The sequence below is a fragment of the Enhydra lutris genome, unplaced genomic scaffold, assembly GCF_002288905.1.
Source record: "Enhydra lutris kenyoni isolate GAN:26980312 unplaced genomic scaffold, ASM228890v2 scaffoldscaffold1, whole genome shotgun sequence".
Taxonomy (NCBI): Eukaryota; Metazoa; Chordata; class Mammalia; order Carnivora; family Mustelidae; genus Enhydra; species Enhydra lutris.
Genome location: NW_019154085.1, coordinates 54323670 through 54348549, shown reverse-complemented (window position 1 = coordinate 54348549; position 24880 = coordinate 54323670). Strand labels below are relative to the sequence as shown.

At 39.5% G+C, this 24880-nt stretch overlaps 1 protein-coding gene across 2 annotated transcripts in view; it reads right to left on the bottom strand.

Moving 5' to 3' along the window:
• The window catches only part of LOC111145161 (glycerol-3-phosphate dehydrogenase 2), a 140098-nt gene extending 137148 nt beyond the window's left edge, over positions 1-2950 (bottom strand). Inside the window, exon 1 of one of the 2 annotated variants that reach the window (XM_022499864.1) lies at positions 2843-2950. The gene's annotated coding sequence lies outside the window, so the exon portion shown is untranslated. Of the gene's footprint in view, positions 1-2170; positions 2218-2842 lie in introns of those variants that run through there. The other variant, XM_022499873.1, reaches the window with a different exon arrangement.
• Positions 2951-24880: the final 21930 nt, after the last annotated feature.

Genomic DNA, 24880 nt, shown 5'->3' with positions numbered 1-24880 from the left:
CCTCCTGCTTTTTTGCTCACATGCTCTCTTTCTCAAATAAATAAATCTTTAAAAAAGGGGGGGGGGGAATTAGATACTCATCTGGAAAATAGTTTCCCTCTATAATAAGGGCTTGCCACTAGCCACCTTCCCTCTCAATCACACACACAAAGTAAAGGGTATAATGCCTGGATAATTCATGCACAATTTGCAGGAGCTAAATTATCTATTCTTTGTCCAAGTCTTTCCCTTTTCAATATATAAAGAAAAATATATAAGAAGGAAGGGAGATAATATTTTGAAGTCTACCACCTAACATCACTAGCAGTTTTACATGTGCTATATCATATTCTATTATCCACATTTTGCCAATGAGACAATTGAGGCTCGGTGAGTTTGAATAACTTACCTAAGGCCATGGTCTTATTTTCTTCCCCCAACTACACTCAGCTAGAGTTTGTCCCGCAGTTCAGTCACTCATTGAGAAAATATTTATTGAGCACTTATTACAAGCTAGTCACCACTTTAAACATTAGGAACAGAAATGCGAGTGAAGCAGACCAATCCTCCTCACAGAATTTACCTTCCAGGGATGAAAGACAGAAAACAACCCAACAGAATAATTTTAGAGTTGTAATAGTTTGCCAATATGATTTACTTACAGCGACAGTCAAATCTTTTTAAATAGCTTTAATGAGATTAGTTACATGAACTAAAGGAGGAGGGGGTAAAACCCACTACAACTGGTAACTGTAGCCCTGTTGTCAATTACTGAGCCCTCAATACATCTTTTAATAAATCAGAGAGAAGGGGGAACCTTGGTGGCTCAGTGGATTAAGCATCGGACTCTTGATTCCGGCTAAGGTCATGATCTCAGGGCTGTGAGACTGAGCCCTGTGTCTGGCTAGGCACTAGGCATAGGTTTGCTTAAGATTTCTTTCCCTCTCCCTCTACCCCTCCCCCAAAAGGGGGGAAAAAGTAGCACTTTAATGCTGCTCAGAATTTCTTTACTAAGTGACCATGTGAGAAATCAGGACAGCTCCACCTATGTTGTCTGTCAAACCTAAAATTCCATATTTTATCCACTTTTTACCAAGGTAATGCTTTATTTGAAAAGCTGATTTTTAAAAATCAAGGGAGCATTGTAACTTGACATATGTCCTTAAGAGGATCACAGAGTGGTTTCAATATCCACATCATAAAGTTCCCCAGGTTGCGTATAGTATCCATTGGGCAATGGCACCCAGCTCTCACTGGACAGCCTGCAAGATCACAGTAGCTGGGAGCAGTCAGGAAGTGCCTGGCCCCAGTGTGGCCATTCCCATTATCCTCCATGGTCCAAAAATAAACTTCACAAACTCTTAAACTTGAAACATATGCAAAATTCTAACAGTTTTGTTTAAAGCAACAAACGGTGTAACTTACCCTTCCTTCCCTCAACTATTTATACAAGACTATTTATAAGTCGACTAAATTAACTGTTAGCTAGCTATTTCTATAACTGCCTCCCATGATACGTATAATGTGATGTGCAGTGTGGGTTGGCCCATGTCACTACGACTGAGAATTTGTGTTTGTAAATTACTTGGAAACTCTTAAGGAAGGCGGTTGGGGAGTGAATCCTCCTGCGCATAAGGTGGAAGGCTGTCTAGAAACTAAGTGGTAAGAGCAACACTTCATTCACAGGGCTACACCTTTCTGCCAAAGCACTCTGCAAATCTATTTTTGCTCAGAGACGCTACTACATGGAGAGAGGAGGCTGCTTTAAGTACATCGGTGTACACTTTCCATTTCCTCCTATAACTGTCACACTCCAGCACCCAAGGTTCTCAAAAGAGAGCCTCAGCACCGTTCTAGAATCTTTCCCTCCCTTGCTTCAGAAGGGAGCAACAGTCCTTCTCATCAGAGAAGCGACACCCACAAGCCAAAAGTTTGTAGGAAACTTTCAATTAGCTACCGACGCTTGCCCAAAATGTATCTTAACCCCACCGCCCTCCAAAATGTAAAGAGCTAAACTCTGCCTGAGAAGGAGGCCACCTTCTGTTGGGAGAAATTCTCAATCTTCTCCCAAGAACCCCGCCACCACCCCACCCTACACCGGGGTCCTAGGGGACTCACGCGGGTCGGAAAGAGACCGCTCTCCCCTATGATCCTGGGGGCGGGGAAAAGGGGTCGCCCAGGAAGCACACACCTGAGATTGATCCTCTCGCGCGAGGGGAGAGCAGGAGCGCACAGTTCCTCCCGGTGGGGCGGAGTCTCTGCCTCCCCCCGAACCAGACCCTCGGCCCTGATCCTCGCGGCCAGGCGCGCGTGGCTGTCAATCCCCGGCAGCCCGAGCCAGTGTAACCCGACGCGCCCCGCGCCGCCGCACCCCCGCCTCTCCCGCGACTTCCTCCTCCCGCTCCTGCTCCTCCTCCCTCCCCAGGGGTTGGCCTGGGCGGCGCGACCGCTGCATCCAGCCCAGATTCCTCGGGCCCAGGCTTCTCCGGCCCAGCGGGGAGACACGGAAGTGGAGGCGGGAGCCGGGGCCGGGGTAGGGGGTGAAGCGTCGCGAACCAGCGGGTGGCGAGCGATCGAGGTCTCCGTCGCCCAATGAACGTGACCGGACGAGGACACGCGGCCGCGGGTCCCGCCGGGTGGGGCGGCGGCGCGCCATTGCGCGGGCCCTCGCCCCTGGCTGCGGTTCCTGCCCTGCGCCCCGCCTTGTCGGCCGCCTGGCAGACAAGAAAGCCTGGGCTCGTCTAGGCCTGGGGAATATGGGGGAGGTTCCGATTGCCTCTGCCTTCCCCACGCGGGCCGCCCTCGCCACCTGTCCCGGAGAGAGGAGACTCTTGACCGTCTGCATGCTGGCAGGCTGGCTTACCTGATTTCTCGCCGCCCGCCCCCGAATCTGGCTTCTCTTCCTCAGCAGAAAGGCTTCCCTGGGCCTAGAAACGCTTCTAGGAAACGGGTGGACCCCTGGGACCAGGCCGTCAGAGCCCAAAGCCCTCGCTCGGGCTCTCCCCGCGCGCTCCTGTAGGCGCGCTCGGCCTCCTGACCTGCCCGCTGAATGTCAGCGCGGGAACCCGCAGGGAAGGCCAAGCCCAAGCACCAGAAGGTGGGATGCCGAGCATTGGCTCCTCAGGTCCAGCCTCATACAGGTGGGGGGAGGCGGAGAGCCCCGCTGCAGAGCAGCAGGCTTCCCAGATGCACCCCCTAAAACCGACCCTGCCCACTGAGCATGCCCAGCTCACTTGGAACTGCAAGTGGCTAGGCAAGCCCAAATGGACCCAGGGAGGACGCAGATGGGGTTCAAATGGACCCCATTTCTTTAAGACCTTTCCTCCCACAACCTCTGGGAGTTTTGCAAGTAAGGTTTCTACCTTGGTGTTGAAAAATACCCAGGGGAGGGTTGGAAAGGCCTTCCAAAGGAAGGCAGCCAAATTACTTTGAACCCAAATCGCAATGGTGGGTTTTTTTCAGCCAATTACTTATTAAGTCAATTTCCTTAAATGCCCGTAAAATTGTAACTGACATAAAGGAATGTGTAGATTCATTGGGTCCCAAACTCAGTAACTTCAGGAAACCAGTCTATCCAGGTTCCCAACTTTGGGTACATATTAGAATGGAAAGGCGGGTATAAAACGATCGATCCCAGGTTCACACCAAGTGAATCACTCTGTAGATTCAACCCGGAGAGTCTTACATTTTAAAACTGGCTTTCAAAGGATAGCCAAGGGAGCCAGCAGCCAGCAGCATCACCTAAGAACGTAGAAATACAAATTCTCGGCTTCACTCCCAACTGTGTGATTCCTAAAATCTGGGGCTGATGCCTTTCTGATTTAACAAGCCCTTCCAGTGATTCTCTTACACACTAAAGCTTGTGAACAACTGTTCACAAGAAAAGTTCCCCCAGGTGATTCTAATGAGAACCCCTGTAATAAACCAATGTTTTCAGATTTTTTTCAAATCCCAAACATTTATCTAAAAGAGCAATATTTTACATAGAAAATGAATAATCTTCTTGAATTGAGGTGCTAGTCCTGTATTTCCTTCCCACTAATTCTCCCAGAACAGATCAGTTCTTGGAAAATGGACCACCTATTTACTTTTGTACTCTGGTGCTAGCACAGTGCCTATAACATAATAGAAGTTTGATAAGTGTTTATTGATTTGAAGTGAAAATTTAAGTAAATGATTTGTTCCACACCCTATTTGTTCCAGACCCTGCTTATTTTCCCTGCAAGTCCTGGTCACCTTGGTAGCTAACAAGCCAGTAGGAATTCAGTTCTTAATAACCTGTGACTATCCATAAGGGTCTAAACCCAAGCCAGCACCTAATGGAATAGAACATGGGAGAAAGTAAAGAATTTTGAGGAGTTGAGAAAAGTCAGAAGTATCAGACATGATTTCATTTGCCAAAACTGGGGCCCAACTTAACGAAAGGAAAGCAGAAAGACACTAGACATCTGGTGGAATTTAGGAAAGGCACTGAAGGAAAAGGTACGTATGGGAGGGCTTAGGGGAAGAGAGATAAGAAACAACCATGATGAGCCTACAGTTTACTCTGGATCTTCTTTTTCTAAGCAACCTACCTCTGTTTCCACTTCCCCAACCTCTACACATACATCTCATCTTAACTACAGCCTGGAAAAATAATTTAAAAATAGAAAATTTTTATAAAAGTTAATTCCAATTACTGCATAAAACATGATAATTTATAATTATTCAACGTAACTTTGGCATCCACTTGTTCAAGACAAAAGTGGTAAAAATAATGTTAATTTTTAAATATAAACACTAGATAATTTCAAAATGCTGGGGTTTACAATACTCTTCTTTAAGACCCACAGAAACTTACAAAACTAAAAATGATTCCCTATTTATTCCATCAATATTTTCTGGAAGGAATACAATATTAAAATAAAGTATTCCTGGGGGCCCCTGGGTGGCTCAGTGGGTTAAAGCCTCTGCCTTCGGCTCAGGTCATGATCCCAGGGTCCTGGGATGGAGCCCAGCACCGGGTTCTCTGCTCAACAAGGAGCCTGCTTCCTCCTCCTATTTCTCTCTCTCTCTCTCTCTCTCTCTGCCTGCCTCTCTGCCTACTTGTGATCTCTATCTGTCAAATAAATAAATAAAATCTTTAAAAAAAAAAAGTATTCCTTTTAGCTTTACACGTAATGCTTTAAAACTTAGAATACTAGTTATGAGTACCTAAAGTAGCTCCCTGCCTATTTCTGCCCCCTTTGTCTTGCTTCCTGTGACAAGAATTCCACTGAAAGTTTGGTTGCTACTTAGGTTGTCTAATAGGAGTGTAACTTCCCATATGCTTAAGCAATTTCTTTCTTTCTTTTTTTTTTTTTAAAGCCATTTCTTCTTACTATTAAGATAGTTTGGGGGGAAGAGGGGAATAATCATTAATTTAGGAATTACTCTTCAGATTAAATATTACATTAGATCCACAAACAATATATATGTAAAAAAAAAAATCTTCTCTGCACACAGACACTTGCTACAGCTTCTTTTTGCTCATGGAATTAAAACAAAAACAAACAAACAGATTGAGCACTAAAAAGGGAAAAAACTTAGTGAGGGTGTAGGAGGGGAAGCACTTACCAGAAGCAATTTTAAAACATGAAGTAATTATTTTAGCAGAAAGCAATCTACTAAAGACCTGTATCTCAGGAAAGTTAGACTCTTAAGTGTTTCTTCTTGTCCTCATAAGCGTGACTCAGCATTTGGAATGGAATTATGTTTACCGTCTTTCAGATTGAGGGTATCAAATAACTTTGGTGCCACCTAATTCTTTTTCTTGTGTGCCTGAGAAAACTTCAGGACTGCCCTGGGTTTTCAATCTCAGATGGCTACCTAAATCTGAAAAGCTTTCCCTTCTTCAGTCATTTCTGTCTTACCAAAGCCTGAGTTTGCTCACCATTCATTTATCTTGCATTTGTAGCATGATCAGATGAATTTAGATTATTTCCTGTGCACTAGAAAAACAAAATGAGCAAGTCCTTCCTTTCCCAAGCCTGGAGAGTAGCCAACCTGCTGCTAGGACATCTTAAACACTATTGCTGGGGGTGAACTTTCCCCAACCTGGGGAGAACCTTGCATTGGTGATACTAACAAGCACCTTTTATTACCATCTACCATATGCCAAAGGTCAACTGTTTTAGTCCCTGCCCATTTCTAGAGAAATAATTTTTCCCCAAGTGTTCATTGGTCACCAATGTTCATAATAATACTTATGGAATATAAGGATTGAAAGGGGCCATAAATGTTATTAACTCCCACACTTTTGTTTTACAAACAATGAAACCAAGGCCCCAAGGTATTAAGTAATTTACCTAAACTTACAGGATTAGCTAAACATACAACCAAGATGAAAATGAGCAACTACTTGGTATACAGAACAGTGTATGGGCTTCAAGTGCATCCTCTTCCAAGTTCTTTAACCTATGTTCTCTAGTCTCTGAGAACCTGTTTCCTTATCAGTGAGGGCATCAATAGTGAATGGTCACACAGTGTTTACTCTGTGACAGGGCCTGCGCTTAACAAGGTCCACATAATCTTTAATCCTCAGAATAACTCTGAGTTTTTGGCTTCCTGATTTCATTTTGTTTTACTTTTACAAAAAATGGGGAAACTGACACACAAAATTTTTAAGTAACATGCCCAAGATAACACAGCTAGCAAATGGCCACACTGGTATTGAATGGGATAGCAGCTGTAAAAGTCCTGACATATAGGTTGTCCACAGAAGTATCTCCAATTTCATTTTCCTTCCCTAAGGAAAGGCATTCTTTCGCTTGGTCCAAAATTGGGCCAAGACATCTTTATTCTGAGCTCTGATTGCTATGTATGCTCACATATTTCTTCAGTTATATTATTTTAGTGCAGGTCTTCCTCCGCTTATGATGGGGTAATGTCACAATAAACTCAGCATAGGTGGAAAAATATCCTAAGTTGAAAATATATTTAATATACCCAACCTACAAAACATAGCTTAGCTTAATCAACCTTAAAGGTGCTCAGAACACATACATTAGCCTACAGTTGGGCAGAATCATCCAACACAAAGCTTATTTTATAATAAAATATTGAAAATCTCATGTAATGTATGGAAAACTGTACTGAAAATGAAAGACAGAATGGTAAAATGGGTCCAGAATGGTGGTTAAGTACATCGGTTGTTCACCCTGGAGATTGCCGGGTTGAATGGGAGCTGCAGCTCACTTCCACTGCCCAGCATCAGAAAGGAGGACTGTACGACATACCACTAGTCCAAGAAAAAGTCCGAATTCAAAATTCAAAGTTTGGTTTCTAATGAATGTTTACCACTTTTGCACGATGGTAAAGTTAAAAAATCATTAAGTCAAGCCATCCTAAATTGGGGATTATCTGACCTTTACATAATTTAGGAAGTACTATTTGTACCTATAATCCTATTTGTTGTTAAAATAGTTACAAACATTAAGAAGATAACCAGACATTAAACAAAGACTACAAGCTTACCACTTACAAAGGAAAAAAAAAAAAAAAAAAAAAAACTGACACAGAGTTTCTAAAAGATTAACAATGCTGTGCACAAAAATCTTAAAACAAATCCTCAAATAGGACCAGACCAGTGAGGTTGGGGCTTTGCAATTAGAGCAGCTCATTTAGTAGATCTCTGCCTCTCTGCCTACTTGTTACTTGAATTTTTTAAAATCATAATTAGAGACATCTAAAAATAGCCGACAGAAAATCTTCCCATGTCAGTGATTCTCAGAGTTAGGATCAAGAATGAGGTGAATATATGATCCTTGAAAAGATGAAATAAAAATACTAAGTATACTTTTAAATGGGTACTTTAAGTTTTATTTCTGCTTTATAAGAATCTGGGAAAGTATTTTTAAAATAAATTTTTAAAGCATCAATATAAAGTGGCACCATGAAACTTACTTAGATTTAAAGGCCTTGAGGGTAAAGGAAATGTGAACTCCTTCCTTAGGCAAGCAACCACTGTGTTCCTAGGACAGAGCAGCCCCGAAAACAAGCTTTTTCAAACGTTGATGATGTAAATTGAATAATGTTGACTCTGGAACGCAGCCTCCTATTTAACGGCAGCAGAAAGGTTGTGGGTAAACAGAAATGTCCCAAGAAACTCATGCAGAGAACATGAATAAGTATGAGGTTCTGATGTGGGAGCTGAACCAAAATGGAATATTGGGTTCTTCAGAGTAAATCTGGTGATGATTCAGTGACAGGAGGCTGAGCCAAGGGTAAGCAGCCTGAGAAACCAGAGATTTGCTCAGTTCCACATCTGAATACCTGTTACATAACCTGGAGATGGCTTGAAACTCAGCAGTAACTGATTCAAATAAACTCGACCACGGTTGTAATGCTATAATGTGAATTTTAAAAAATGAATAAATCTAAACGGCAATAATAGAACAACAATAACAGTGGTCAGGGCTTATGTTGTGCATGATTAGCTTTAAAATGAGAATGTCGTGTATTAATTCAGCAGCCTGAAACACGTGGGCATTGACCTAATTTCTGCCAAGCCAAGAGGAAGGGACTTTACACACAAGCTTTCCAGCCAGAGAGTAACAGGTGCTGTTCCCTCAGCAAATATCTTGGCCTCAAAAGTGAATCTCCTTTCCTCCTCTATCGGCAAAAGCATCACACAAAGCTGAAAAGTGAATATTAGGAAAATAGAGAATCTTTGCTCTGTTATCGTTGGGTTGCATACTGAGGTTTATTTTTTGAAATAGCTCTTCCAGGGGGCATAAAATATGAAAGAATGTTTCAACATAACTTCCATCAAGGGGAAATTTGACTGTTTAATGGAAAGTCTATTATTTTAAAATTCTCTAGACCACACTATAAATAGATAATCCCCTTCCCTTTCTGATGAACTTTTAACCCTGGTCAGGTTTCTAAGAACTGAGACAAACCTGACGTGTGATAAGAAGCTAGATAGAAACTGTTGTGAGGATATGTCAATTTTTTTCCCTAGTAAATTTAGAGTGCGTGTGTTCTCAAAATATCTTTCAACAGTCAAATGTGAAGGAAGACAATTTTTCCTGAGTATGTGTTCCTCACGGTCAACCCGGTTCTCTTGTGGCTTTGAGACAGAGCAAAAGTCCTGTTCTCACAAGGATGGTCTTCCTCCAGTGAGCTCAAAGTACCCCAAGGTGAAACTCTAGTTTCTCCATCATTGTGCTTACCCTGGACACAATTGGTGTGTTTGCTCTTTAGCCAGATGAAAAGCAAGAATTCCCAGGCTTACCAAGCTAAAGTAAAGACATGAGAGCTATCCTCCGGTAGGCTGAATGGGGGCCTCCCTGGAACCTGCAAAAGGTACAGGGTGGGAGTGGGGGCTTGCAGATTAAATTAAGGATCTTGAGATGGAGACATTATTCTGAATTATCAGGGTGGATCCCACACACAATTGGAAGTATCCTTATAAGTAATGGGGAGATTTTACACAGACAGAAGAGTAAAAGACATTGAGATCATGGATGCAGATTGGAGTAGAGCAGACACAGCCAAGAAATGCCAACAGCCATCAGAAGCTGGAAGAAGCAAGGAATTCATTCTCCCTTAGATCCTTTGAAGAAAGTGAAGCCCTGCTGACCACTGATTTTAGTCCAGTAATATTGACTTTGAACTTCTGGCCTCCAGATCCATGGGAGAACATATTCCTATTGTTTAAAGCAACAAGCTTAAGGTAATTTCTTATAGTAGCCATGGGAAACTAATACAGCTTCCTTCATTTATTTCCCTTTGGCACTAATGCCAATCTCTCCTTATGGAGCCAGCCCTTCAATACACCACTGATATTTACAAGGTATTTTTCATTCAAGATGCCAAAGCAATTGACAACCATGTAAATGGGCTCAATTTTCTACCCTGGGGTATATCCAACCAGTACCAGAGCCTTCTAAAATTTGAGAGATGCCTGGACCATTTTATTTTGTATTTTTTGAGCTTTCTAGTAAGTAAAGACATGCCCGAACTGGTTTTTAAAAAAATTAGAGTGTAATTTGAATGTTACAGTTAGCCAGCTAATGCTCAGCAGAAGGAATACTCAGTAATGGTCCATACAGCTTCATTTAGAGACAAAAACAAAATTTTAAACGTGGGTGTCTGTGGTAGACAGTCTGCTGCAGCACCCAGACCTTCCTTCAAGCAGAGCTTAGTATGCCAGCTGCAGGAAGCATCTTTGGCGAGCTTCTTCAGAATTTGCCCCTGCTGCAAAGAACTTCCTCATTCAAGGTCATTCCTTTCCTGGGCCAGCGCTTACCCCATGACTGAGTGAAGCAAGGATATCAAGACTCAGCTGGGTAACTGACAGATAACTCTGATGGGCTGCAGGCACCCCAGAACTTCCCAGGGGGCAGGGAGGGCCGGCTGGCTGGGGTAGGGGAGGGGGGGGGTGACTGAGGCTTTGTGGAGCTTGTATCGATAATGCTACTTCTCCCTCTGCCCAATCCCGCTTCTGTATTCTTCTTTTCACAAGTATCCCTAGTAGTGACTGAGGAGCCCCTGCAATCTGTGCTACCCATCTAAAGGCATAAGTCTTCTCTAAACCACGGGGAGTCCTGGAGCACGCATGGTGGAGTTTGTCCTTGCACCCTATTTCCTTTCAGTTTTTTGTTTTTGTTTTTGTTTTTGTTTTTTTTAGCTTTTGTAACTTTAGTCAATCGATGGATATTTGTTGAGCTCCTTGAGCAACCTGTTTGGCCCATATGCGGAGGTGTTAGACCTCTGCAAGTTTCCTGGATAACAGGCTGCTGCTGCTTGTCCAAGTGTTCCACATTCTCTCCAGCCTTCTTGGCACCAGGTACTAGTCTACTGTTCCAGGGGAAGCAGAGCTGTGCTCTCCCTACAGCCCTGAATGTAGCAGGTGATACACTTCCGGTCAAAGTATACAGATGCCTCCCAGGCAAGATAAAATGAGTTTGGCCTAGATGTAAGATGAATAAGGAGTGGTGGAAGTCTGGGGCAAATTGGAGAGAGCATACTACCTCCAACGAGGTCAGTCCATTACCTTAACTTGAACTTGAGATAAAGAGAGGTACTAGGAAGAAAGATACTACATGCCTCAAGGTGTGATGCAATATGAAGACCACATCGTGACCTTTGAATTATTTTTGCCCCAAATGTTTAACTGGAATTAATCAAGTCTTTAGATATGAGTTCCAGCCCATAAGACAACTGACCCCTTCAACAAGATGATGTCATCGAAGAAAAGAAAAGAAAAGATGGGAGACCGATCTAGTGTAAAAGTTACTAATGTGATGCCTCCAAATTCAATGCACGTGTTTTAATTGAGTCCTGGCATGAAAAGAAAATGAGTGTAAAAGACACTTTGGGGGCAAGAAAGAAATTTGAATATGGACTGAGTAAAAACTAGATAAGAGAATTATGACTGAATATATATATATAAATATATATATAAAACTATATATATAGTTTTAGTATTATTTAGTATTGTGTATATATATTATAATATATAAATAATCTATATATAAATATAAATAAAATATTTATTTTATTTATATTTTTATATATATAAAATAAATAAACTATATATATAGTTTTAGTATTTAGTATATAGTATATAATACTATACATATATGTAAACATATATATATATAAAACTATATAAGAGAATTATGGCTGAATTTTTTTTCCAGTATGATAATAATATTGGAGTTGTGGGACACTTGGGTGGGTCAGTCAGTTAAGCGTCTGCTCAGGTCATGATCCCAGTTCTTGATCCTGGAGTCCCAGGTTCAAGCCAGTCTTCGGTGTCAGGTTCGCTGCTCAGGGGGAAGTCTGCTTCTTCCTCTCCTTCTGTTCCTCCCCCAACTCATGCTTTCCCTCGCGCATGTGTGCTTTCCCTCTCAAATAAATAAATAAATAAATAATCTTTAGAAAAATTTTAACTGTGTGGGAAACTTTCATTTTTGGAAATGTATGCCAAATTATTTAGAGTGAAGGGATATATCCACTTTAATACGGTTCAGTAAAAATAGAGATGTTTACATATAGGTGTCAAATTCTGTAATAAATATGGCAACATCTTAACAATTGTTGAACACAACAGTAGTAATTGAATAGATTTATTTTTACTTTTTAGTAGGCCTTGAGATTTTCATAATAAAAATCTTTAGAAAAAATAAAAGTATCAGTCTTTATGCAGCTCTTGTCCATTACTGTCATGTGGGAATGAGGCTCAGTGTTATTAGATAAGGTACTCTGAATTTTCAAAACAAACTGGAAATCTGGAATTTCTATATAAAATGATTTTGTCACTTAAGAAATTATTAGCAACCATAACAAACAACAAATAAAAAACACCTCTGTGCAGGTCTGTTACGATGCATTTGGATGGGGCGCCTGGGTGGCTCAGTGGGTTAAGCCTCTGCCTTCGGCTCAGGTCATGATCCCAGGGTCCTGGGATCGAGCCCCACATCGAGCCCCACATCGAGCCCCACATCGAGCCCCACATCAAGCTCCACATCGAGCCCTCTGCTCAGCAGGGAGCATGCTTTCCCCTCTCTCTGCCTGCCTCTCTGCCTACTTGTGATCTCTCTCTGTCAAATAAATAAATAAAATCTTAAAAAAACAAACAAACAAAAAAACCCAATGCATTTGGATACTGAAGTTGACCTCTCAGCCTCTAAATAATCATCTTAGGGTTAGATCCTTCATACCTTAACCCTTTTCCTTACACCTTAGCTCGCTGACCCTCCACCATTGATTTTCTTCTTTCTCCAAGAGGTATGTGGCTAACTTAGTTCTTTTCTCACTCTTGCTCTTCTCTTTTTCCCGACTGGCCTCTGCCACTTTGCAGTTTCACTGAGCAGTTGGTGGATAATGTGAGAATTAATCAAGCTATGGGCTTCTCTGGAGTATCAGATGATTTAGCAAACTAGAACTGTTTAATAATTATCCTAGGGCACTAAACATTATCCTAATGATCTAAAATAGTTATTAAACCTTCCCACTTAAGATTATTAAATTGCAACATCTGTCTTCAGGAAGCATTTCTATTGCATGTAATATTTGCGAAACATTTACAACTGCTTTTAGTTGTATCTCATCCCCTGTGATAGGTTTATAGTTTTTTCCTTATTTAATGGCTGAAAACACTAGGCATGGAGTCCTACAGGTAACTCGAGTCCTCTATATGAGGAGGGCCTAGGCCTAGGCAAGCTTCCTGGATGACAGGCTGCTGCTTATCCAACTGCGCCACGTTCTCTCCAGCCCTTGTTTGCTTTATTAGCTAATTACCGGCTGCATATTCATCCCAGGTTCCAAGTATATTAAGGGCTATTTACTAGCTAAAATCAATACCCTTTCGATTAGACACCTGGCGTGGCTTTTGGTAACTAAGCATTATTTGGGCTTCACTGCTTTTACTCCATCAGGGAGATGGGAAAGTGCTTTGTTTTGATTTTTTACACTTAGTGACTACTGCTCTTAGCAGTAGGAGATTAAGGGCAGTGGAGACTCACTCTGCCATGGCAGGGACTAGAACGAACATAATACTTACTGAACAAGAAAGGAAACAAAGAAAAATAAAATGACTAACAGTGATTTTACTATTTTAAAGTTCTTTCTCAATTAAATAAATCTCTTTGGATATGTGTCTGGTTCCCCAGGCATTTTATTAACTTTAAAAATAAAAAGACAAAATACATTCTCCAACTTGGTCAAGTTGGAAAGAACAACACCAAAACAGTAATTATTATTAAAGAGTGAATAGAGCAAAAAGGAGTAGAACTGGGTTTTGACATAATACATGGCAAAGGGAATGATTCATTCTTTCCAGAAAGAAACAGGCCAGAGAGCCTTTTGTTGGTGATGGCAGTGAAACCATCCAACTAGAGGTATTACAAAATACCTCTGTAATGTAGGTATTTTATTACAGAAATAACAAATTATTATGTCCATTTTGGAACCATGAAAATATATACACAAGGAAAAAAAAATCACCATCATCCATCATCCAGATCACAATTACCCACCATTGATAGCTTGCTATGAACATTTAAAGAACGTTTTCTTCGATTTATATGGACAAGTTTTTAAAATAATGAAAACCAAAAAATAAAGGAAGACATTGGTTGAATCAAATCATTCAAAACACAGGTCTTGCAATATTGCTTTCATGACTTCAGAAAATCTGCTTAATCCCTCTGAGCATCAGTTTTTTCCTCTATAATATATGGGTCATGGTATCTATCTTAGAGGATTATTATAAAAATAATGATTTAAAAGAAGTATATTTCTTAGAACAATCCCTGGTGTATATAAAGTACTCCACATATTCATTCAACCAACAAATATTTATTTAGAGTTTCCATGTTAACCAATTAGACCAGATCAGTGAACTAAATATGGTATTTATCTTAAATATGATCACTACTATTAACATAATGTTCTGTAAATCCTCTTTCATTTAACAAAATATCAAGAACATCTTTCTTTGGCAATAAACATGAATCTATCATCATTCTTACCAGTGACATAGCATTTCAATGGGAAAATATATTATAATTTATTGAGACAATTGTCCAAAGGACAAAGATGGCTTTCAGTCTGTATTATGATCATTGTTTTGACTATCCTTTAATCCTTTCCAATTGATTCTTAAGGATATATCTTTTTTTTTAAAGATTTTATTTCTTTATTCGTCAGAGAGATATCACAAATAGGCAAAGAGGCAGGCAGAGGGGGAGAGGGAAGCAGGTTCCCTTCTGAGCAGAAAGCCGGATGTGGGGCCCAATCCCAGGACCCTGAGATCATGACCTGAGCCAAAGGCAGAGGCTTAACCCACTGAGTCACCCAGGTGCCCCTTAAGAATATATCTGTTAAATAGAATTATTGAATCAAAGATGATGAACATTTTAGTTTTTCCTAAGTAGGCTCCACACCGAGCATGGAGCCCAACACAGGGCTTGAACTCACAGTCTGAAATCAAGATCAGAGCCATGACCAAGAGCCAGATGCGCAGGTGACTATGCCACGTAGATGAACTAAAGATGATGAGCATTTTTAATACTTCTTAACATCTGTTACTAGCTTGCCCAAGGAAAGCTTTCAGGTAGATGGAAAGGATAGCAGGTCTGGGTATTAAAGGGTAAGCAGAAAAGAGGTGGGAAGAAAAGTGATAGAAAGGCATCAACAGGAAGGATTTCATTAACTTCAAGTTGTTTCACGATCATACTCTAAAGCAAGTTATCTTTTGGACTAAATAGATTATAAGGACAGCTAGTTTTAAAAGAGAACTTTGCAGTTAATCTAAGGTAAGTGACATAAAAGATAAGGTCTTCTTTTTCTTTCAATTCTCAAGAATAAGTAATCAGAGCATCTTCTGAAATACTAACATGCACATTTTCATGTTCCACAACATCAGACAAATTTCCAAGGAGGGTACACCACTGTTACCTCTTAGTTCACTCTTTCCATACCTACTTACCCCTCTCTCTGCTCCCAGGAAAAGCACAGAACTATGCAAACTCGTGGTGGTGGTTGTTGTTTTAATTGAATGTATGTAAAAATAACCTGGAGCACTTGTTTTAAAATGCTTGTTCCTAGGAGTAAAGGGTATCTCCATAGATTTTGTCTCTGTAAAAACAGACTGAGGATGAAAACCCTGCATTCTAAATAGCACCACTACTCCCAGCTAATTCCAATATAGGCAATCCTCAACAACATTATGATGAACAACTTTGCTGTATATCCTTGCTGCTCAAAGGGTGTTTCCTATATAAAGAGCAAAAGCATCATGGAGTTTCTGGTTAGAAATGCAGAATCTCAGACCTCACCCCAAACCTACCATACAAAATCTGAACATTAACAAACTTCCTGGGCAATTCGTATGTATGCACACTAAATTTTGATAAACCTTGTTCTTTAGCTTAACTGTCAATAAATAATCTGGTGTATCCAACACAGGAAAAATTTCCCATGAAAAGGAGAAGTCCCATACACTTGGGTTTTGGGGGGACCTAAAATCCAGATAATACTGGATATTGAGAAAATGCAGCAAATAGCCTTGATCCTTCCAGCATTACTTGAGTGATCTGAGAGGGAAAAAAATCCCAAAAGGATAAACCTGTGGTGTAGAAGACTCCTTCACTAACATTCTGGGAAATATAATGAGGAAAAATGAGATCTAAACGATCTATCAACAGTACCCTAGTTATCCCCTTCAGCTTATATATCAATTCCCAACTCTTTTCTAGGTATAAATGACTTTATGGGAGGTTGCAGGAAGAAATATTTAAACAGCTCAAAGTATGATCAATAGATGCTAAATGAAATAAAATTGGTTTGGTTTTATTTCTCTTGTCAGTTTCTATTGACCAACCTTTTAAATTGTAAAATTATGCACTGAAACTAAAAACAAATAGGGAAAATGATGGAACTTTTATTTAGCAGTGTCAGTTGATATTTTAAGAGCTGCAAAATTGGTAGAAATATATCTTATTGAGTTACAACTTTTATTGGGTTTGTCTCTACTGGAATCTGGCTGGAGATAACCATATTGTAATCAAACGTGAACATTTATTAGAATCTCAAAAGTTTCACCAGTTAAATAATTATTTCAGATAGTTATGGTGGGGTTTGAAATAAACCCAAAGGGGGGGGTGGAAATCTAAGTTGGATCAAGCAACACTTTTGCATCCCATGAGTCCTTGTGTTTCAAATACACTTACAGAAAAGTTTCAAAGTTTGTTATATCTTAAAAATGCAACACATAAAATGTAACTTCAGTTGTCCTCATCCTCTAAGTTTTATTTTAAATAAGGCAAAGTTTGATTTTTATTAACAACAACAAAAAGAGACAGAATTAACCACAGAGCACTTAAAAGCTTTGACTGGTGCTCAAAATTACTTGTCTTGATGCTCATTTCACTATAAAACTGCTTAGATAAAATTCAAGGAGATGGTAGAGGATTAATCTCCCTTTCTCATGATGCAAATTTAAGCACGTTCTTCTATCTCTTTGAACTTGCTCTTGTTGATGATATGGACAGTAAGGATTTTAAAAGACAAAAGAGGTCAAGATAAAAAGAAAAACAAAAGGGAAAAATGGGAAGTGAGAGATCCAGATCAGATCAAAGAGTTAGGAGGGTTTATGGCACTCACCTGGGCAAATTTGAAGCCAACAGTAACAAGAAGATCTGCAATGCTGATCCTTTTCTCCTTAAACCTTAAAACTGGAAAGAAATGTGCAATACTGATCCTTTTCTCCTTAAAACTAGAAAAACATGCTATCTCTTCATGAAACTAAGCTTCAGTATCAGCAGAAATACTTCACAGTCCATTTGGCTAGTCAGAGAGGAGTCTCTGCAGAAATCTCTTGGTTGCCACTTTATGATTCATGGCATAATATCTTTCACACTGATAATATCTGTACATGTCCCTCACTATTTTACTTTGTGACTAATGTGACATTTCTCCTCAACTTACTGTTTAATCTAACTTCCTTTTAATCTTACTTTTAACTTGCTTTTTTTTTTTTTTTTTGACAGATCACAAGTAGGCAGAAAGGCAGGCAGAGAGAGACAGGAGGAGGAGGCAGGCTCCCTGCTGAGCAGAGAGCCTGATGCGGGACTCGATCCAAGGACCCTGAGATCATGACCTGAGCCAGAGGCAGAGGCTTTAACCACTGAGCCATCCAGGCGCCCGTTTTAACTTGCTTTTTAATCAGCTTACCTTTTAATCTAAACTTTTCCTAAAAAATAATTTCCATGAGTTACACATTAATATAAACAAATTTAAAAAAAAAAAACCAAAAATTAAAAATGCCCCTATACCACCCAAAAGCATCTTGTGAACAAACAGCATTGGAAAATCCTGACATAATAAGTGTTCAATAAATATTTGATAAATTCAGGAATAAATCTTATTTTTAAAAGCTTCTTTAGGAAAGTGAATACACAAGATACAAGTGAAAATAATCATTGCTAATTCACTAAGATTTTGTCCCAAAGCATCAGATCAACCATAATTTTTATCTTCTGGCATATATTTGATTTTATGCATTCAAAATCTCAGAGATCTAATTATAGGTTATTAATCAAATAATGTTTTGTGACTTTTCAGTGATCCTTTTTAATTGATCATTCACCTCACAAAGAATGAGATCAAAGAAAAAAGTAGAAAGTGTCCCAAAAAGCCAGATTTTTCTGAGTAAAACTGACTAATTCACCCTTCAGTGACTACCTACTATGTGGAAGGCATTATGCTAGTTTTTAAAAATGCAAAGACTGTTCCTGAACTGAAAAATGCAAGACTAAATCCTGAACTCAAATTGCTTAAAAGTTCATGAGGAAGTCAGGCAATTAAACAGATAAATGTAATTCAGGTGGTAAACGTTACAGGAGAGGTACCTATCGGTGACCCAGTAATACAAAGTAGTGACCAATAGTGTCTGAGGGCAGCCAGGGTGAGGTGTCAGTGAAGACAGGTAGTAGCTAAGCCTCCAGGATCTAGCATCCTAACAGGCACTCAAGAATCATTTTAAAAGCTGATGAATAAGTGAAGGAATAGAGTCAGATGTTAACCACTTAGATAAACAGACAAAAATCAACCCAGATCTACCCTGTCCAGTATGTCAGGCAAATGAACTTGAACTTTAGGACAAATTGATATAAAACATGGGAACCCTTTGAAATATCCCACTTAATTTAAAACCATGAATTCTGACACACTCATTTAAGTAATATTTTTCATGCTCCACTGTGATTTCAAAGAATGAGTAATTCCCATTCTTATACAAGTGAGGTTTTGGGGAGGAATATCCAATGGGGTAGAAGACCTATGCCCCTCTCTCAGCTCTGCAGTAAGCAACATGCCAACCATTCTTTTTTTCTTTTTTTTTCCCCCAGTGTTCCGAGATTCGTTCTTTACTCACCACATGCAGTGCTCCATGCAATATGTGCCCTCCTTAGCACCCACCACCAGGCTCACCTAAACCCCCATCCTCCTCCCTTCCCAAACCCTAGGTTTGTTTCTCAGTCCACAGTCTCTCATGATTCGTCTCCCGCTCTGATTTCCCCCAATTCACTTTTCCTTTCCTTCTCCTAATGTCCTCCATGTTATTCCTTATGCTCCAGAAGTAAGTGAAATCATATGGTAATTGACTCTCTCTGCTAGACTTATTTCAATCAGCATAATCTCCTCCAGTTCCATCCATGTTGATTCAAAAGTTGAGTATTCATCCATTCTGATGGAGGCATAATATTCCATTGTATATATGGACCTTGTCTTCTTCATCCATTAGTCTGTTGAAGGCATCTTTAGGTCAACTATTCTTAGTCAAGCCACAGTTTCTCCAGGCCTAGATTTTTCTCAGCTTCAGTGGTACCTAATTTTGAGTTCTAGTTGCAAAATATACTCAGATTCTCACCATCTTCACTTCACATTTTGGTCCCAGCTCCCATCATTTTTGCTTGGATTACTGAAATGTTTTAACTTGACTCATTGCGTCTTTTCATGTCCCCATTCACTGTATTCTCAAATCAGCTGCCAGACTACTGCTAAGTAAAATCAGGCCATTCCTGTGCTTAAAACTTCTAATGGCCTCCCGTATCATTTAGAGAAAAAACCAAAGACCTTACTTACCATGGCTTCCACCTACCACTTATTTCCCTAACCCATCACTTTTGCTTCCTTCATTCCACTCCAACCGTTGGACCTCCTTTCTGTTAGGAAAGAAAAGAAGAAGGAAGGAAGGCAGGCAAGCATCTTCTACTGCAGGGAAAAAGTCTGGAAACTTTGTGCTTCATATTCTGTCTGCAAGAATACCTTCCATCTTCACAGGTCTTCCCTTGAATGTTGTTTCCTCAGGGAGGCCTTCCATCACCATCTTCTTTACAATTTCAATCCCTTGCCAACATGTTCCCTGGTTTATTTTTCTCCATAGCACTTATCACTGTTTAGAGCACTACACATTTTTTCTCATTTACTGTATCTTTTATTGAGCTCCCCATATAGGAATGCTAGTGCCACAAGGGTGGGACTTTGTCTCTTTCATGCACAGATGTAACCTTAGTGACTCAAAGAGTGTCTGGCACGTAAAAGTTCTCAAAAAATGTTTAATGAATGAATAATTGATGAAAAGTAAAGAGTTTGGATTAGACTTCCTCCTTGCTCAACTTTTCCACAGTTGAATAACAGCACATGTGTCATTACACTATCTAAAAGATGCAGGAAATAGGAGCACTTACCACCCTAACAACATCATTCCTAAATCTAGTTAAATGTTATGTAATACTTTTATGTCCTTATTTAACATTATATATTAAAGACCTATTGATCCCCCCGGGACTGTCATTATTTAGAATATATATGGGATAATTGATAACATTCCCCATTTTCTAAATACAAATGGCATTGAAATCGCAATCATTTAGAAAGTACTCATTAAAGTAACACACATATGAAGTAACCTTTGGAAAAGTTTTCAGATCTCATCCACTCTGAATGTAAAAAGTTGATTTCTTTTCTAATAAAGTTCACCAATAATATGATGCCGCTAAAGCCTCTGAAATGTCACAGAGCTATGGAGCTAGAAAGTAACTGGAGATCATTTGGTTCATACTTTTCCCAGATAACATGTAAATATCTCAGCTGTTCAGGGATCACATACTTCTTAGGATAGAAACACATTTAGACATATCAGTATAAGGAACATCTGAGTAGTTTCAGACAACAAACCTAATTCTTTATATTTTAACATGAATGTTTAACCTCACATTGATTCTCTATCCTTGTGCTTCAGCATCAGTTATTACAGAACTAGTGAGTTTAACTTTCAGTTTATATGAAATTTGAAGAACGAGGTCCATGTTTAAGTAGTAAATTGTATGTCATTTATGTTCAACAATTACTAGTCTGCTTTAAAACACCAATTAGACCATAAGAGACTCTTAATCTCACAAAACAAATTGAGGGTTGCTGGGGGGAGGTGGGGAGGGAGAGGGTGATTGGGTTATGGACAGTGGGGAGGGTATGTGCTATGGTGAGTGCTGTGAAGTGTGTAAACCTGGCGATTCACAGACCTGTACCCCTGGGTCTAATAATACATTATATGTTAATAAAAAAATTAAACACCAATTCGAAACAGTTTCATTTAGAATGCTAAGATAAGAATCGATTGATGGCATATGTTCACTGTTCATTTAAATTGGAGTAATAGCAAGAATGACACCAAGACCCTATCTTTCAATTATAAGGAAAAAGCAAGCTTTGTCTCCAAGTGATTTGTGCATTTGCATCAAAACTTTGAAATTTCATATTGCAAATTATTTAAGTAGAAGTGGTTGAATTTTTGAGGCAATCTAAATCCAACTGAATACTTTTTGCTGATTGTGTTAAAGTATATAAACCACTTTATCTACATTCTTCATACTCCTATGGAAGAAAATTTAGAAACTTAGAATGGAAAAAAAAAAAAACCTGCTTGAGTCCCAATTCTGCCTTTTTAAAAAAATAACCTTTTTTTTTTTTCTAACCCTCCATTTCTTTACTAGTAAAACAAGGGTATGTTATTGATCTCAAGGAGTTGTTGCAAAGCAAAATGCCTTGAAAGTACTTTGTGACCACAAATATAGTATAAATATAATAGGCCATTATGGTTATTAATTTTGACATCACACTTACCAAAACAGCCTCAAAATGTACAAGTAAAAATTAGGAAATATTGATGAAGTACCAAACTGCCATTTTTGTAAACTCAGCAAAAATATATTTTGTCTACTATGTAGTTTCTTTTTTCAGTTTTCTATTATTTGTGCTCATAATCATGTTGCTTGTCTTTATACTGGTTAGACCCAGGTCTTACAGTATTGTTTCTTATTTATTAATAGCTAACATTTATTGAGCTAAACTTCTTGTGTACCAGACACTGTGGAAGAGATTTATATGCTTTTAACCCATATAATTCTCAGAATACATGTGAGATAAGTACAATTACATGCCCCCTTTATCAAGGAAGCAGCTAAGAAAGAGCTAGAAAAGCCCTGCTGAAGTTCACAGACCTAGAGATGGAGACGGGATTTATACCTTGGTAACCTGCCCAAGTCCTGTACTCTTAACCATGAAACCCTTCCATAAGTGTTCCGGACAGTTGTCTGAACTACTCTCTAAAGCTGACTGATAAAACCTATGCCTTTATTACTCAGCACTGCTAGTGGATGCCTCCTGTGATTCCCAGTGTTCTCAAAAGACTCGGGCAAGCACCTTCACTCACGATGGTAAACTGAGAAAAGCAAGCTACTTACTGTCTTAGTGGGCTTGGTTTTCCTGGGCAGGCAAAGCATTCCTTAAGCTTATGAAAGATGCTATAGGAAGAATTCTTACCAATGCTTCAAGCATTATAAATGCTATTTTTAGAATGTGTATTGTTTCTATAATTTAGGATCATGGAATCAGAATACGGAAATTACACTTGGAATCCTTGCCCTTCTGAGAAACAAATTCAGGTTTAATGGCCCTTAAGGTCATAGAAGAAGACATCTTATTGGCTTGATATCTTCCCGTTATTTGGCGCTAAAGGAAAAATTGCTAGAAATGTCCATTGTTGCATTCTTTAATATACAGAACTTAGTATAACTGAAAATTTATAGAAGTCAAACATCAAGTAAATTTGTTATGGCTGTGTTATAGACCAACTTATCAGAATATAAGCTCTGGGTTCAGGATCCCAACCTTAACTACTTGTTTTTGAAAAGATCTTAAGCAAGTTACTTAAGCCCTAGTTTTCCCTTCTGCTAACTAGAAGTGTTCCAGTTTATGAGAATTATTTAGTTGTTGGTTCAAGCTGAATGAAGACTAGTTTCTTAAAGAAGTACTATATGTATTTTTGCTTCTCTTCTCCAACCCTATTATTTTCCTTCCGCTACATAAAATTAGTCTTAGAAGTGGAAAGAAAATCACATTAAATTGGAAATAATTTGTGTTAGACTTTCAGTTAATTGACCAAATGGAATATTCCTTTCTCTGGTGCAATATCCTTTTTGGGTAAATATTGTATCTGTATAAATGGGAAAGGGGAAGAGTGAAGAGGTCTCCAAGTAACTAATAGCAATATTAACCTTTTAAGCATAAACTCAAGATAAGATGGTCATGCATGTTAAGGAGCAAAACAAAGATAAATGGCATATGATTTTGCAATACAATCTCTTGCAGTAAATCAGTGTAAATAAAAAATAAAGACAAATGTGTTATAGGTTCTTAGTGTTCAACCAAAGTTAAATCTGTCCATTTCTATTAAGACCTCTTGCTCAGAGGGGTCTGGGTAGTTTAGTTGGTTAAGTGTCTGCCTTCGGTACAGGTCATGATCCCAGAGTCCTGGTAACCCACCCCACTTTGGGGTCCCTGCTCAGCAGAGAGTCTGCTTCTCCCTCTTCCTCTGTCCCTCCCACTGCTCATGCTCATACTTGCACTCTCTTTCTGTCTCTCAAATAAATAAATAAATAAAATCTTAAAAAAAAGAAAGATTGTTTGCTCAGTTCCATGATGTCACAGCTAGGACAACATAATCCTCAATGTAAAAAGCTCAAGGCATTTACAAGCAACTAAAAACAAACCAAAAAAACCCAAACCCCCCCCCCAACAACAACAACAACAACAACAACAACAGATTTGGCCATTAAATTCACACATACTTAGAAAAAAACTAAGAGGGGACACAAAGTTGTACAAAATATTGCCTTAGTCCTATTCTCTAGGACAATGGCATCCAATCTGGGGCCTTAGAAACTGAGCTGAACTGAGCCTCAGGAGCACTGGGTTAAAGGAAATAAATACCCAAAAAGGGGAGTAGCAGGAAGCGAGGACATTGGAAAAAAAATCTCTAAGAGCAAGTCTGGGGACCACAGGGAAGAGGAAACAACAGAACACACACACACAGAGAAGCCAGAATTTGGGAGCAGAGGGTCTATGGATTGCCAGCACTAGAAGGCTGTGGGCACTGGAGGCTCGTTCGAACGTAGGAGCGTTAGATCTTTCTGTGATCCCTTACACTATAAGTTATTATGAAGACTCTCTAGTTGTGAATAAACAAAGATTTTTTAGAAGAGAATTCACCTCTGGTTAGAAGGCTTTGCTTGCCCTCTCACATTACTTAGCATGTTGTGTTCCGATGTAGCCTAGAAACAACAGTCTGACCATTGACGGATTTTAGTAAGATCTGGTACAGGCAGCAAAAATGAGAAGCAGAAGGGCTATAACCAACTGCAACTTTATCAATGTTATTAATACATCGAAGGAAAAAAAAATTGTCCCTGGGAAGAGTTGGGGATACTTGTGTTGGGCTAGAGAAGCATATTTTAGCTAAGTGCTCCTCATCCAGGGAGACCAGAACTACTGTTACATCTATTTAATAAATGTTAAAACTAAGGCAGAAAACTAAGGCAGTGAATCACATCGCCAGTGAATGACAGGGTGAGTTTACCTCATCACCATACCAGTCCAATAATCCCTTCTTTCACACAGTCCTCTCCCTACAATTACATACATTATTGTCCTTATAATAAAGTGGAAATAGCATACACGCCTCTTCGTGGTGAGCCCTTCTGCCCCTTACCCCCACCTCCACCGCACCAGGATACGTCAGGAAGGTCTTGAGGTAAGCTCATTGGATACTAGAGTACCATTGCTCCCATGCCTTTCAGTTGACAAAACTAAAGGAAAGCCTTTTTATTTTTTCTTAAACATTTTATTTATTCATTTGACAGACAGAGATCACAAGTAGGCAGAGAGGCAGGCAGAGAGAGAGAGGGGAAATAGGATCCATGCTGAGCAGAGAGCCCAATGCGGGGCTCGATTCCAGGACCCTGGGATCACAACGCGAGCAGTAGGCAGAGGCTTTAACCCACTGAGCCACCCAGGCACCCCAGGA